Source organism: Dipodomys spectabilis, unplaced genomic scaffold (assembly GCF_019054845.1).
Source record: "Dipodomys spectabilis isolate Male_0828 unplaced genomic scaffold, ASM1905484v1 ptg000200l, whole genome shotgun sequence".
In the NCBI taxonomy this organism is placed as follows: domain Eukaryota; kingdom Metazoa; phylum Chordata; class Mammalia; order Rodentia; family Heteromyidae; genus Dipodomys; species Dipodomys spectabilis.
Genome location: NW_024870877.1, coordinates 1,041,289 through 1,058,724, shown reverse-complemented (window position 1 = coordinate 1,058,724; position 17,436 = coordinate 1,041,289). Strand labels below are relative to the sequence as shown.

At 37.2% G+C, this 17,436-nt stretch overlaps 1 pseudogene; it reads left to right on the top strand.

The window, feature by feature from the left end:
- Positions 1-17,135: 17,135 nt before the first annotated feature.
- Positions 17,136-17,232, top strand: LOC122121993 (annotated as a pseudogene).
- Positions 17,233-17,436: the final 204 nt, after the last annotated feature.

Sequence of the window (17,436 nt, the reverse complement as noted above, 5' to 3'; positions counted from 1 at the left end):
ACAAAATAAAGAAAATGACTACACCAAAGGCAAGATGCTGCCCATCCATGTATGGAAATATAGATCCTGTTTTTAAATGATGAATATATGACTATATTGGCCCCCACCAGGGCTTCATCTCAGGTCCTGGGAATGGCCTACCTCCTTAGTGCATCATAAGCTGGTGTGTTCACCATGACCCATTCACCAATTGGACCTGCTAGGGCTTGAGTTCAAATCCCAGTACTGCCAAAAGATTCACCATAGATTTGAGAAGCTAGTAGATCCACCTGTTTTCCTGTCCTGTGAAAGTCCTGGGTCTCAGTGAGCATGGAGAATTCTATATAGACAACTCTATAGCCATTTGAATAGGTTGTTATCCATGTCAGCATAATTATATCTATCACCATACTCAATAAAATACACAATACATCCATGAATAAGACACAAAATAAAAAGAATAACTACACTGAATGCAAGATGCATACCACACTTGTAGATAAAGAGAGTTCCTATGTTTAAAAAAGGCTGGCTTGTTATTTTGTCCAGTGCTGGGGCTTCAAATCAGGCCCTGGACCAGGCCTGACATTCTAGTCTTCAAGGATGGTGAGATTTCCCTTCCCCCAAAGTGCAACAGAGCTACCCAGACCTCAGTTCAAATCCCAGCACTGACAAAATATTCATTCTGTTGTCAGAAGCCAGTCGTTGAACATGCTTTCCTCTCCTGTGAAAGTCCGGGGCTTTCACTAGGATGAAGAATGCATAGGCAACCCTATAACTATGGGAACAGGTTGTCATCCATGTCAGCACAGTTATACCTGTCACCATACTCAGTAAAATACACAATAACTCCATGAATTAGACACAAATTAAGGAGAAGTGCACCGAATGCAAGATACTGTCTACACATGTATGTAAATACAGATCCTATATTTAAATTATGAATTTATGACTATCTGGACCTACCTGGGACTCTATGTCAGTTCCTGGGAATGGCCTATCTCCTTCGTTGCTCACAGACTGGTGTCCTCACCTTGACCCTTTTCCCAATTGGGCCTGATAGACTCTGAGTTCAAATCCCAACATTGCCAAAAGATGAATCCTGATGTGAGAAACCCATCGATTCACCTGTTCCTGTCCTGTGAAATTCCTGGGTCTCAGCTTGGAGGGAGAATGCATAGGAAACCCTAAGCCAAGGTATTAGGTTGTCTTCCATGTAAGCACTGTTATATCTGTTACCTTACCCAGTAAAATACACAATACTTACATAAGACAGAAAATAAGGAGAAAAAGTACTCCGAACGTAAGATGCTATCCACATATATATGTAAATATAGATCCTATGTTTAAATGATTAATTTATGACTATCATGACCCACCCTGGGGATCAATGTCAGTTCCTGGAATGGCCTAACTCCTTTGTTGCTCACAAGCTGGTGTGGTCAGCTTGAACTATTCACCAATTCGTCCTGCTAGGCCCTGAGTTCAGATCCCAGCACTACCAACAATTGGATCATGCAGTAAGAAGCCAAGTGTGAATTTTTTTTTCCTTTTCTCTGAGAGTCCTGGGTGCCAGGCATGATGGAGAACACGTCTACAAATTTAGATTCCATGTGATAGGATGTCATCAGTGTAATAAAGGGAATGGTTTTCATCATAATATAATCAACGGTAAATAAATGAATAAAACAAAAAGTACAAGAAACAACCACACCTAACGTGTATGGACTGAACATCCATAGGTAAGTACAAATCCTGTATTTACAATGTATATAAATAGTATGTTTTCCGAGGCTGGGGCTTGAATTTTGGCTTAGAGTAGAGGCCTGACTTTCTTATTTTCTAGAACGGTGAGCTTCCACTTTTTCCACAGTGCTGGAGATTTCCCCAGACTCTGAGTTCAAATCCAAACCCTGGCAGAATAAACGGGGTGAATTGCAAGCCAAGGAGCTAATCTCTTTTAATTATTTTTTGCTCAGCAGGGGGCTTGAACTCAGGTTGTGGTAACTCTGCCTCAGCTTCGATCACCCTATGCTGGGGTGCAGCCACTTGGATCCTAGACCTCCAAGCCTTGTGTGGCAAAAATGTACAGAAAAAATGCAGGAAGATGGCCTTTTTATGTTTTCTTCCCTTACACGGTGAGTCTCCTAGGTCTGAATGACACTGTTGAAAAGGGTACTTCACCTTGGATTGCGGAAGGTTGTCAGACTATTGAGGAAGTCATAGGTCCACATGGTAATGTAGGCCTTGACTTCGAATTCTAGTCCTGACACCAATCAATGTCAGGAGATATTAAGAGACTCATTCCCATACATGGGAATAACAAGGTAATATTATCAATGAGTTGATGGTGAATGACGCTCCTATAAAATTAGACAGCATCATTTCAGGAGACTGATTTTATTTAACATTTATGAAGCAGTAAAAGAATACTATTACATACAGAATACAATATTTTCAGGATATTGATTGATTTACTTAATAGTTTGTTAAGCATGAAAGCAATAATATTAATTACACAGAGGCATTATAAATACCCAAGAATTGGTAGGAATGTAGTCTATATAACTGAATAATGTATAGACATCTCTGGCACACAATAAAGATACATATTTATTAGTGTACTACCATCTGCATGTCAATCTGTTCTTATTTTGTCAACCGCTGGGGCTCGATATCAAGTACTCGGAACTGCCTGTCAGCTCAATTTGCCACAGGATGGCAGGCTGACACACACACATTCATGAATTGGGCCTTGTAGGCTGTGAGTTCAGATGCCAACACTCCCAAAAAATGAATCGTGTAGTAAGAAGCTGATGATGACATATGTTTTCCTTTTCTGTGAAAGTTCTGGGTGTCAGGAAGGATGTGCAATACATATGCAAACCTATATCCTATGTAATCAATGGAATCACTGTTCTATGTTTCATAATAGTCAATAAAATGAGTAGTCAATGCATGAATAAAACAAAAAATAAAATAAGTAACTACACTGAATGCAATATGGAATCAACATATGTATATAAATATAAATCATATATTTAAAATGTACACAAACAGGATGTTTTCTAGTGGTGGGCATTGATTTCAGGCCTAAGGAACAGACTTGAATTTCTTGAATTCAAGGAGGAAAGCTTCCCCTTCCCACACAGGGCAATGGCAGGGTTACCTAGACCATGAGTTCAAATCCCAGTCCTGGCAGAAAAAAAATGGCATCTCCATGGTATGTAATGCCCAATTCGTAGGTATTTCATTTAGCTTCTATGTAATGAAGGTTATTGTTTAAATGCTTCATAAAGTATTAATTAATATCGATCAGTGTCCTATAATGTAATTATGTATACTTTTATCCTCGAATCACTCAATTACTGCCCATTTAATCATGACATACATCTCATTCCTTTGGTAATCATATGAATAGGAATGAGTTTCATAGGATCTCCTGCCATTTGTTGGTGGCAGGACCAGGATTCAAACTGTGGGCTCCAGCTCCTACCACTTAAACCTGAGGATAGGGGACTCACAGGCCTGTCAAAGAACATCAGCAAAACCAATGATTAGCCAGGCATCAGTGGCTTTCATCAGTCCTCCTTAAAACTTACAAGGCTGTGAAAGGAGGATAGTGGTCAAAGTCACCCTAGGCAGGAAAGACCTTGAAACTCCTGTCCAACTTGTGCCAACAAAGACAGAAGTAAAGCCATGTGGCTCCAGTGGTAGAGAGCTAGCCTTGATCAAAAGCAACTCACAGATTGTGCCCAGATCCTGGGTTCAAGGTTTGGGAACAAACAGACATACACAACAATCTGTGCAGCCATCCGGCTAAAGCAGGTCACACTCTTGTCCCCAACTGGACTGGACAGAGTTCCCTTGGAAAGGGGCTGCCATCATTTTGATTCCACCCATTCTGCCTGCATCACAGGATTCAGCCACACCCCCATTGTTTCATGGTTCTTTCTGACCAATGGGATACAAAAATGGTGGCCTTGCCCACATTCCATGCTGCCCAGTAGTACCATGATTCCCTCTGTTTGTTGACACCACTACCAGCAGTTAAGGAAGGTAGAGGTGGCTGAGTGGTGAGCAAGAGACCTGAGGCCTACAAGGAGAGGCCTTCCTCAGGCCCACTATGTGCCTGCCTGAGTCCCAGCCCCCTCCCCACTTCTCCATGGAGCAGCATTTCAAATCTGGTGCTGCTGGCTCAGACCCATGGTTTCCTCAGGCAATGGTGCAATGGTGTGCCACGAGCCAGCTTGCGGCCCTAATCTGGTCTTTACTTTTTTTTCTGGGTATGGGAGGTGTTGGATGCAGAAGATAGACACCTTGCTGTGTGAGCCCTTGTCTTCTGTGCTTGGTCAAACTTTCACCTGAAAACAGAGAGACAGAGACATAGAGAGAGAGAGACTGAGAGAGATCATCTTTTTCCTTGTACAGCCTGACTGTGCTCAGGTGAGTGATCAGTTGGAAAATTGCAGGTGCTGCATGGATGAATCTTTTGTCACCGGTCTGGATGTGTGTGTGTGTGTGTGTGTGTGTGTGTGTGTGTGTGTGTGTAGAAGTGGGTTGTAACAAGGAGGCCGAATGCTTTGGTAAATTCTACCTGCTATCTTTGGGGCATGTATGGGCTTCACAGATGAGGTCGGAGGCCTGGAAGGGTGAGAGGCTTGAAGGGGACACAGCACTGTTAAATTACAAGAACAAGTGATCTGTGTGCAATGGAGCTGTGTACTATTTTGGGCCTGGTTGGGGGGAGCTTCGGAGGACCTGGGAGTGTGGCCTGCAGGGGATGGCTTCCCAGGGGGACAGAGAGCATGGCCAACAATTAGTAAGGATATGAGTTGTGCTAGTATGGAGCACAACAGCATAGGTCAGACTCTGGGTCTTCTCTTCATGATGTCTGATGGGTGAGCCCAACCCTATTTTAAATCTTGAGCTCTGATTTTCAGATCTCAGCCTCCTGAGTACCTAGGATTATAGGCATGAGCCTCTGGCACTGGGAGTCTGGTTCTTTTTTGTATATTAGGATTTGACCTCAAGGCCTTAGGCTTGTCAGTCTGGTCTTCTACCATTCTAGTCAAGCTTTTCTGTCTTGGGCATTTCTGAGATGGAGAATTAATATATGCTCAGGCTGGGCTGGATCATGGTCCTCCTATCTGTGACAGGCATGAGCCACCAGGCCCATTCTTCTGTAGTTGGAATGGTAGACATGTAGCGCCACGCTCAATCAATGGTTTAGTCGGATTGGCCCAAACTCAGTACACGACAGCAGATTCTTGACCAGAGGTGAAGCTCTGGGTTGGGCCTCAACCATTGGACTTCAATCTCCTCATGGGACAGTTGTGAGGATACAAAGGATTAATACAGAAAGATCTCTGGAGCAGGGACAGGCACAGAGGAAGGGGCCATCTGATACTGTTCTTGGCAATTCTGAGAGCATATGATCGGAAGTTACCTGGAAAGATCTCAGAAGGTGTGTGTTATTAATGGTGCAACAGGAATGGGATTATGAAACAAAACATGGCTCTCTTTCTTTATTACCCTATCCCCATGAGTAACGGGATCCTTCACTTTGTTCAGTTTTGAAGCTGGGGAAACTGAGGCACAGATAAGCCGGGTGACCTACTAATGACTCCCACCTGACAGGAAGCTCGGCCTGATTTCTCTGCCATGCTCCCTAGGACAATGGGTGCTATTCAGTCCAATATTTGTGGTGGGAAGTCCACTTCTTTTCAGTCATGGGGCTTGAACTTTGGGCCTGGGGCAGCTCCCCGAGGTCCTCAGCTCAAAGCTAGTACTCTACCACTTGAGTCACAGCACCACTTCCAGTTTTCTGGTGGTTCTTTGGAGATAAGAGTCTCAGAGGTGTTCTTGCCCGGGATGACAATAAACCACGATCTTCATATCTCAGCCTCCATTGTACTTAGGATTATAGGCCTGAGCCACTGGCACCTGGCTTAAGTGTAATTCTGACCTTCTTTTGTTTCTCTTTCTCTCTCAGGAACTGATTCAATGGGTGCTGGAGGAGGTGACCCAGCATCCACATGTGGTTGGTACCCAGGTGGCCCTCTCATTCTGGCGATAGGCTATGGGTCAGGAGCTGTGTCGCTCAGTCTGTTGCACCAGCTCCATGAGGTAAGTCCCTCTGTGCCCTGGGTACACTGTGACAGTTATCTATTGTCCATTTAGCCTTACTGGAATCAGTACTGTGTTCAATGCTCTTTTCTAGCAAAAATTACTGGCTAAAATTATGATACATAGTTACAGAATGAAAATGTAATGCCATCTTAAGAAAGCCATTTAGGGTTCTGGGAATGTGGTTTCATGGTATGTTGATTGCCTAGCATGCATGAAACCTTGGGTTCAATTACTCAGTACCACATAAATTGAAAAGGAAACACTGGAAGTGGTCCTGTGCCTTAAGTGGTGGAGGGTTAGCCTTGAGGGAAAAAAAAAAAAACTGAGGAATAATTCCCAAGCGCTGAGTTCAGTCCCAGGACTGCTAAAACAACAACAGCAACAACAACAATTTAGTTAGTAAATGCAAAATAAAGAACCCATATTTGGAATATATAATTGCATCTTCCATACTAATACCTGACAATAGTCCCTAATTCATGTACTTTACCTATGTTAGGATACTGAGTTGAAAGAAAGTTTTGTTCATTAGGTCACGGCAATTAATGCCTGGAATGTGCGTAGATGTCAGGTGAAGATTAATACTGGAAAATTCAAAGATTCCAGGCTTTTGAGTGGGGTCACTGCTAATCACAATGAGAAGGACAGTCTAAGTGAGATTTGGAAATTATTTTGGTCAGTCATCGCACCAAAAAGGCAAAAGCTAATTAACAGTTGTGACAGAAGAGAAGGAATAACTCCAGATGGAAAGAAAAAATGACAGTAATTAATGTATAGGAGAAACCGTTCCAGGGAACCATGTTTGGTTATTGAAGAACTAGTTATCAACTAGGCTTATTCCTCATTGCCTTTAGCATTCAATATCTCCTAGGCTAGTTCTTAATCTCTGTGTGATAAATGTATCTTCTTCTATGCTGTTCTTTCATACCTGATCTCCTTTGCTTTCTAAAAATCTGTCTTTCTATATTTCTCTATGAACATTTCCTGATATTAAATACACCTCCAAAGATGAAAGAGGATGCTAATGTAAGAGTCCCATAACTCATGAGTCATTAATGTAACAAAATGGAAAAGGAGGACATATTTATTGCTAATTTAATTTTTCTGAAAAACTGCAATGTCACATCATTTGGTTCAGATTTCCATTCTTTGTCTACATAGTGACATTAAGTGCACATAAATGCAAATATTAGCCAGGTGCTGGTGGCTCATGACTGTAATCCTAGCTACTCAGGAGGTTGAGACCAGAGGATTGTGGTTCAAAGCCAGCCTGGTCAGGAAACACTGGTCCATGAAACACTTATCTTCAATTAACCCCAGAAACCCAGAAGTGGTGCTGAAGCTAAAGTGGTAGAGTGCTCAAGTTGTGCTGAAGAGCTGAGAGACAGTGCCCAGTATTAATGTTCAATCCCCACAACCAACAAAAAGTGCAAATATGGCTTTAAGTTTCACCCAAAGGAATGATGAAGTCAATGGTAATCTTCCCAAATGATTTATTAGTGCACCTGCTTTTGCTGAGTTATTTTTATGGCTTCTTTGCTAAACATACTCTCTTCTTTAAAAATTGTCAAGTATTAACTTTAAAATAAACTTCATCTAATATTTCTTGGTTCAAAAGAGAAGTCTATACAATTGATATCACTTAGCTTTCTTACTGTCTTAGTTTAAAGCCAACCCAGGAAAGAGAGTCTGTCAAACTCTTACCTGTAATTAAACACCAAAAAAGACAGAAGTGGAGTTTTGGCTCAAGCAGTGGAGTACTAGCTTTGAGCCAGGTGGGAAAGAAAGACAACTGTTCAGGGACAGGCGCCAGTCTCTAAGTTCAAGCCCCAGAACCAGCACAAAGTAAACAAACAAGCAAACAAAACACACCCTGGGCATTTCTTTGGGACTCTCCTTAATATAGTGGTGGTCCGAGAAGAGGCTGCTTTTGCTGATCATACTCACTGGATCCTGCTTTTTTGGAATCCTTATTGCTATGGAAAACTCAGGACCAGATTAAAGGAATTGATAACTGATTCCTGCAAGAAGAGAATCATCTCAGGAGTGAAACATCCATCCATAAGACACTTTAAAACCTCCTTATCTTTGGTTTTTTGCTGTAGAAAACTTTTAAAACAAAGTTACTTCCTTTTGTTCTATGCTGGCCTTCAAATGGCATATTGTTTCCTTTTGTAACACTCTCAACCAGAAGTTTACAGACAAGTTTTATATGAGTAAAGGACACACTCAAATAAGTCAGGGACAGAGTTTCCTTCCAGCCTTGGATTCTTTTCTTGTACAGTAAAAAGGAAAGCAAGAGTTAACTTGAACTTTATCATTTTTCTATGTTCAATTCCTCTCCTGGGATCAGTTTCAACATCCAGTAACAGTTACTTCCACTTATTTCCAGTAACAATCTATGGTGCTGCTACAGAAAAAAATGACTGTTTTCTGGCTTCATTGAAATAGCACAAGGACACTTTGGACATGATGTAACACGTGTTTCAGAGACAACTTAGTAAAGAGAAATTCAATTTAAATTGCTTATAAATACATTATCCATGAGAACATTTTGTTCAAACTTCTTATGTGCTCTGTAAATTAATGTGAATTTTAAATGGGAAGAAGGTTCTCAGATCATTTTTTGTGAGTCTATCTGCTATGCATTAATTTCCCAAGTGTACATGAGTTAACAGTAAGAGAAACAATAGCAATTATAGGAGAAAAAGAAGTTCTGTGTTTATGTATAAGTGTTCAATACAATATAGAAGACTCTACAAATAAGAAAATATTGAAACAGTAATGCCAAGTCCAGTATGTAGATTTATGCAAGTGATATGGAGAAAGCATTACTCCTAAGTGGAGAATGAAGCATGAGGCCACTCCCTTTCTAAATCACACTTGCTAATCACGTAAATGTGCAAAAAGGAGAATGGAAGAATGATTCTGTTTCTAATGTAAGTCAGATATAGAAGAATAGACATAACTGGAAAAAAAGAGTCTATCTTGAGAGAACAGTTATTATACTAGCAATGAACCTGGTGGCTAAGATCACATTTCTTTTTCTTTCCTTTTCTTATATTCTTTTTTTTGATGTTGTTGTTCGTGGAAATTGAAATATGGGACAAGGCGCTGTCCCTCTGAAATGCAGCTCAAGGCTACTGCTCTTACACTTGAGCCAAAGTGCCACTTGCAGTTTTCTAGTAATTATTGGAGCAAATAGTCTCCAGGACTTTCCTACCCGTGCTGGCTTTAAACCCCAATCCTCAGATCTCACAACAACTTGGTTTATGATCACATTTCTAACAGTATACATTCAGGATATGTAATGTAAATGTTCATCTATCTTTATATGAACTCTTGAGTTAAAAATATGGGCTACAGGTTAGACTTTCCACTCACAAAAGTGTTTGAAGTTTAAAAGTTAATACTCCTGGAAAAATAAAACCTAAGATTGTAAAGGAGTCTGGGAATTTCAATTTGCATCCGGCTTGGACAGTATAGGCTTTGAGGCACTACCTATAATTAACCAGCCAAAAGTTGGAATACCAGTCACGAGCAAGATTGCTGAATAACAGCTTTACGTTTTTGCATAAATACATACAAACATACACATACACACAGAGGCACTTATAGGTGCACACAAAAATACACAAATGAAATAACTTTCAGTATATGTAGAAAAGTTAGAAAAGAGTAGAAAATAGATCCTGAGTAAGACTAGAATCAAGTGATAATTTTTAGTATTAGAAAGCTCTCAAGTGAACTTTCCCCCAGAATTTGAGAATATTACATAGGTAGGGACCAGAGTAGTAAGAGAGTCAAGCAATCATTATTAATGGGATAGGATTCATGGAGGAATGACTCCGGGAACCCTGCAGGCACATCTGAAAATGTTCCTATCCTGTGTCAAATGTTAAAACATCTTTGAAAATAGTACATAAACAGTCTGAGCAGTCAGTCTAGTGGATAAGATCATAGGAGAAGTTCAGAATTGTTAGTTTGTTTCTAGATTATATAAAGAAACTATGGCAGGACAATGTGATACAAGCCTGGAATTCTACCACTCAGACAGGAGATTAGAGAGTGGAATTACATAACGATACCTTCCCTGGACCAGGTAGAATAATTTTGTCTCAGTAAAACAAACCAAACAAGAAGAAAGGAATACACAGTTGGAGGTTTAGCCTTGTTAAATTAGAATTTAGATTTAAAATATATTTTTTGGTTTTGTTTGTAATTTCATATTCTGTAGGATACTACAAAATTCTTTTTAAGTAGAGGGATTAATTGAAAAATTCACAAATGATTCAGGCATATTATTTGCCTAGATATTCTTTCAAGAGAGTTATAATTAGAACATAGTTAATAGATAATTCGCACAGTTCATGTATACCATGTTAATGTGAATAATCTAGACAGAGTTGCCAAGAAATGGATGACATTAATTTATACATTTAGAAAAACCAGTTTTTTAAGAGTTTGGTTTAATATGGTATGAAGAGAGTAATTGTGTGACATCTTCTTTCTTCTACCTATATGTAATACAGGACGCCATTTCCTTATTTACGTGCCTCTGTATACATGGAGAAAAATACTGGGTTTGGGGTTTATTTTCAATTTTGTTTTTGTTTTATTGGTTCATCCTAGAGCTTGAACTCTTGGCCTGGACATTGTCTCTGAGCCTGTTTATGCTCAAGGCTCAAGCCCTACCATTTCAACCTCAGTGCCACTTGAATCTGGCTTTTGTGGAGAAGTTTTTTGGAGATAAGATTCTAAGAAACCTTCTTTCCTGTGTGGGCTTTGGATCATAATTTTCCTCTCTTAGCATACTGAATATCTATGATAATTACAAAGTATAAATATAAATAATATTTGCAAGTGTTCTGATCTCAAGAATACCAGTGGAGGAAAAATGATGCAGCTCAGTTTATTGTGTTCTTTTCAGAACAAGGAGAGTGTCACATTAGCAGACGTGTAGTATTTTTTCAAAATAGAGATAAGGTATACATGATGTGAATTAAGGAATTTTAAGGTGTGCCTTACAAGTTGGAAACTGTTGGGCTAGGATGACTTTATGGCATAAATCTTGGGATTGATATTCATAGAAATAATAGCTTACTCTTATAAACAATTGCTTACTCTTGAAGAATTAATTATTACACATGCTTCACAGTTTTATCCTCTACCAGAATGTGGCTATTTTTCTGTTTACTTCTCAATCTGTAACACCACATTGGAAAATGCATCTATTGCAGAATTACATAACATGCAAACAGGTACTGTTTTGAATCTCTTAGGAATGTTGAGAATTTAAAAATGAGTAGTTGTTAGTCATAGGAATTTTGAATTCTGTCCTCTTAACAACTTACTTACTTTTAAAAGTTATGGGTTTCCATAGCATTAAACTGTTTTCTCTTTTAAAATGAGAAAGTACTAAATTTATTCTTTTTTGAAAAATTTGGCAAGTATATTGTGAAAATATTGTATAGTTGGATAACATTCAAGTTGATGACCCTCTGATAAAGAAGGGGTAATTAATTCAAATGAGATGCCACATAGTATTGATTTTTAAAATGTTACTACATAAAGAATATTATTTACTGTGCCAATACAGTGAAATTATATTTTATGTAGCTTATTTTTTCAATTTTATTATCAAAATGATGTACAGTGGGGTTACAGTAATTGTAAGGTATTAAATCATAACTTTTCAAACTTGGTAACCCATCCTCAATTTTCTCACAGTTTTCCTTCACCCCTTCACTCCTCACAAGTTGTAATGTACATTTCCAACATATTGTCTTGTGAGTATTGCTATTGCATTGGTTTGCCTTTGGTCCTTTGTCTCACCATTATGCTTTTCCTTTTCCCTTCGCTAATTAAGGTAAATGTATACACAATACAAAATGAAATACGGCAGGGATAAACCATAGGGGAAAATCCCAAAGAAAACAGAAATCACATAGTTCATCCAAAACAACAACCACAAATGAAAAAAAAAATTTGGTTCCATATCTTGGAATTAATTTTGCTTAGCATCAGCTAATATGCTTATATATATGCATAACAAAGCCACTGGAAAATAATAGCTGCATGGATACTATATCATGAAAACAGCATGTTAAATTTTTGATGGTGAATGTGGAATTAGGATTGGTGAATTTGTGGTTCTGATAAAGGATTTTCAAGAGTTTTAAAGTTATGACAGGTAAAATTTAATTGTTCAAAAATTTTAACAACTTAGTCTATTAAGAAAATTTTAAATTTCCTGGAAGAATAGGCTTTCATGCAAAGAAATCCAAGGAGACTTAGTAGAGAAGGAGCAATGTGGATGAAGATGGCTCTTTTTCACACTAAACAGACAGACCTCAGAAACCTTGCTGTAAATCCTGTAAGTTCCCTTGAGAGTTGTCCCTACTCAGGAACTATATTCTCACTGTTTGAAACAAGGTTGTATTGGAATTTAAATTAAAAGTTCTTAAAAAAATAAGGCATCAAAATTTGTGAATTTACCTTTAATTATCAAACATTAATTCTGTGAAAAAGATAATTTGAGTGAAAATATTTAGGGAGAAAGTGATCTCCAAAATGAAAGAAGGTGTTGGGGTTACACCTTTCTGTTTGCAACACTTTCCACAATGTCTTTGGACGTGAAGCAGTGAAACGTAAAAAAAAAAATCTGATTGGATACTTCAAAATAATGATTTCACATTTCTAAGTGACTCACAAAAATAATACTCTTATTAATATGAGATAGTGAAGACTTCCTTTATTACATATGCCAAAAAGTTCAGAAAAGAATTGAGCAAATGGAAAAGTTAATTTAAAAAGTTTTCTTAGAAGCCTTAGCTAAGTGTATTGTCTTCAGCAGTGAAGGGAGGCCAAAACTTTTTGATATAAATTGTGTTAGAATTTTTACTCCCTAAAGTGATTTTACAGAGCCCATTTGTCTCACTACAATGCAGAACTGATTGAATGAAGACATGAAAATAAATTCCACATCCAAATGAGGCAACTTAAAAGTTTTCAAAGAGAAATAATGAAGATGTAGCAGTGGTGGAGCCTGTAAGGTTCTTCAGCTTCACTAGACTTGAAGCCAAGAAGCTGTGATTAATTGGAACTCCAGCAAGAGCTAAGAGAAGGACATAGAAGTAGGACATAGAAGCATTGTCCTTTTGTAACAGACAATTTCTCCCAAGTATGGGTGATTTAACTCTATTCTCCTCCATACATGTTGGTGAACAAAAAGACCAAGAGAAAAATAATCTATTGAAATAATTTTGCATAGAATAACTTCACTGTTCCTGATATGGTATCTAAGGAGAATCTTAAGAGAGAAGATAAAAGTGCAGTATTTTTTGGTTTCCTCTAAGCATCTTGTTAACAAAATATATCTTTGAGGTTAGACAACTCTGATTGAACCAACAAGTGATGTAGTACTTTTTATTGTGGGCACTTTAGACACAAGAAGTCTTTCAAGGTAAAAGAAAAAAAATACAGCAAATATTTGTGATCACAGCGTTTTGGACTGTTTTCTGGAGTCAAAGTTTGACATTAGATTTCTCCTCATTAACATAGACGTTGTTTCATGGCAACAAATGCAAGAGGGAAGTTTAATGGACTCACTTGGCCAATTAAACTGCATGAAAGAAGAAAATGACAAATAATATTTAATGAAATCATTTTGACCAATTACTTTGCCAGAAGAAAAAGGAAAAATATAATTCAAAATCAATTGACTTAAAACTATGAAGAAAGACTAGTTAAGAGAGGTTAGAGAAAATATAGAGGATTGTTTTCTCTCCAGTGGAGTAATGGGTTCTTGATCTTGTTTCTTCCATTCTACCTCACAAGCTACCAAGTGTGTCTCAGGACTGGATTATTCAGTTCAGACCGAAAACTCATAGAAGAAAGATACTGTTTAGAGCCGATGTAGGTGATTTATAACCTTAGACAATCAATTTAATTCTGTTCAAAATTCTCCCCTACCCCAAACTGCCCTCTTTGAACAGCTTTGTTTGCTTTTCCCAAGACTGCACTTCATTAACTGATTAAAATTTTGAGAGGTCATATTCATACTCTCTAGAGATTGCTGTTTGGTTGTGATTTTTGTGTGTTTTTGTTTCTTGTTGTGTTTTTAACTGAATTTTAAAAGGTTGTGCAATTGTGTTACAATTAAATCTATCCATCTAATTGTCCAATGCTCCTAGATCAGAGTCACTCTTTCCATCATTCTCAACCAACCCTTTTTCCAAGATTTATTTCCAATTTACCACTTCCTTCATGATATGTGTACATTGAGTATTCTAGCTGTACTTGCCCCTTGTTCATTTTTCATTCATTCTATCTCTTTACTATAATTCCTCTCTGGTTTCAACTTCCTGATAGTCATTCTGTTAAGTTATCTATTAATAATTTGAAAGGTTTATATACATTCCATGGAGTTTCAATCCTGCATATTCTTGAACTGATGTCAGCTTTTATTTCCATAATTCATTCATCTGCAACAACAATTTGCAAGACTGGAGACGTGAAGCACCTAAACATGATTTTATTCTCACCCATTTGGAAGATTAATCTTTAGTCAAAAAGAAAGTTAAAAATGGATTAGAATGTATTCCTAACTATGAATTTTAATAAATGGCTTTGTACAATGGTGTGATTCTTTTGTTTTACATGGAATAATATTTTCTACTACCTATAAGTTTTGGAAAAAGAAGAAAATTAAAATTTATTCCTAGAGAGGAATATGATAGAAATTGAAGACAGATATTATGTGTGTCATATCTCTGATGAGTACCCATATTCAAGACTTAAAGTAATATTTCTTACTATGTTAGACAGAGGGAAAACATAAAATAACATATGATAAGGCAACTATTTGTGATTTTTTAAAATGTACCTTATTAAATGATGAAATTTATTAGGTAACGTTTGGGTTGAAATTTAGGAGGCTGATCTATTTAACACACTTCTGGAAGGCCCTTACTGAAAAACACAAATTGTGGGTGGTACTATTTCTACACTTTAATGGATGGTTGAACATGTTTGGCATTAGTGCTGTGTAAATAATTCAACTCTATTGTAACTTGCTCCCTATACTTGAAAAACTTGTAATGTCACTAAGTATCATCAACTTCTCAAATGTTATTTTGGCGAATATGATTTCAAAAAGTTTATTTGAAAAGGAATACACTTTCAGGAGATTAAATGTAGGTTATCATTGGTTTGAGAGTGACCTTTTTATACCACAGAACCATGTTGTACTGAAGTCCCAGTGTTTGAAGCACTCCTTAGTGCTTCAAATGTTTTTCTGAATTACATTTGAGCTCTAGGTCCAGATATCGGGGCTTTGGTAGACCAATTATGGATCTATCCTTCCAGGAACTATTTTTTGGCCCACATATATTGGAATAAAATCTTTCGTTAATCATAGGTGAGGGTTATTAAAAATAAACTTATGACACTTTGTGAACTTGTTCACTCATATGGGCTGGTAATCTGTAAGTTGAATGTTTAAATTACAGTACTTTCTCTCAAATTTTGCGATCTCATCATTCATTTTAAGTAGCCTTGCATTTCACAATTACTTTCTGCTAATTCTTGCATCTCAAGGAATTGGGGCCCTGAAATATAGGAAATGCGAAATTGAGATGGGTCTTCAATTACTTTGTGTTGATATGTTGCTTGGGCCATGGTGAGAAGTCTTGCCCCTGTTATCTGATGATGCAGGTAGGAATGCTTCACAAATATGGAGAAAACCAGTTTGGGACAAGCGAGTTAAACAATAAACAGAGCAGCAGAGTAAAATCCATTATAGATTAGAGGAAAAAATTGTTTTTTACCATGTGGATTCAGAAGACCAAGAACAGTTAGAATGTATCACAAGTTTATACTAAAAACATTGCACTGATACTTTTTATAGTCTAATATATATATTAAACCTAATTATTTATATTCAAATTCTATTTATTGGAATAAATAAATACCAATTTATTTGTCAAATTGTCAACTAATTCTAGTAAGTTTCATTGTGTGAAATATAAAATCAGTACATATAAATATAAAATATATAACTATATATAATATAATTAAAAGGCACACGTTTTGCATTGTTCTGTTGTAGTTACTGTATTAAAGGCAACTCTGTTTTGAAGTATTATTCCATTATCTCTACCTCAGTGTTGGATAGAGTTAGACCTAAAGCTTTACCATTTTTAGATTTACAACATGGAGGCAAGAGGAAACACTGTGATTAAAACATTATCAATTCAATGTCTAATAACGAGGAGAAACATATGCACTTCTCCTGCAACTATGAAAATATTTGGTGATGAAAAGGCAGTAATGTAAGTTCCTGCCTGGTTGGATGGTAGACAGGCCAGGACATTAAGTTATCATGCATACGATCAATTTTTTCACCTTCTTGGCTTTAGCTACTTTTGAAATTGAGGTAGAATAAAAATTATGTTTTGATAAAATACCTTCTAGTCTGAACAGTTCTGTTTGAACTGTTCATCTCTCTATGATCCCTTGTAACCAAGATTAGCTTTGTTCTAGTAAGACAATCTATGCTTTCAGGGTAAGATATTCTGGGTGGTCTGTTCCCACATGGAAGAAGGGTAAAGGCTCAGGTAGACATTTGTTCCAGTAACACCTCATTTGGGAAAATGTCAGCTGAAGAAGTTTAGAAGTAGCTCTTAAGCAACGCTTACTTTGAATCCATTAGGTCCACAAAGCTAATTCAGTTGGATAAATAAGTACTTGAAAACGCCTTCACCTTTGAACCTATCTATAAATAATTGAGAGTATGATCAAATTCCAAATAAAAAGACTTAAGAAAGTCATTGACAAAAAAATTGGCAAATGTGAGCAACCGACTGATCAATATAATTTTTCCACTATTCACAGAATTTTAGGGAAATGAGATCGATAGCATTGTTAGGAACAATAAGGTTTCCTTGTTACAAGTAGGCACCCATAGATATAAGCCTGTATAATGATTGCATCATTAACTACTTAAATTTAGAGGATACTACATGCTTCAGCAGCACGTATACTCAAATTACAATACAGAGATTAACATGGCACTTGCACAAGGATAATATGAAAATGTGAGAAGTATTCCATATTATTCATCCTTCAGATGCAAGAAATGAAAAACAGTTATTAAAAAGTTGATTACAAAATTACAAGTGTAACAATACACGTAATTTATAGAATTAAATTTAGTTTGACATCAGTGTATTAAATCTTCACCTCACAAAGGCGTTTACATAGCATAAACTTTACAAATCTTTTCAAATTAGACAACATTGTCATTTTATCACAAAGAAAAAT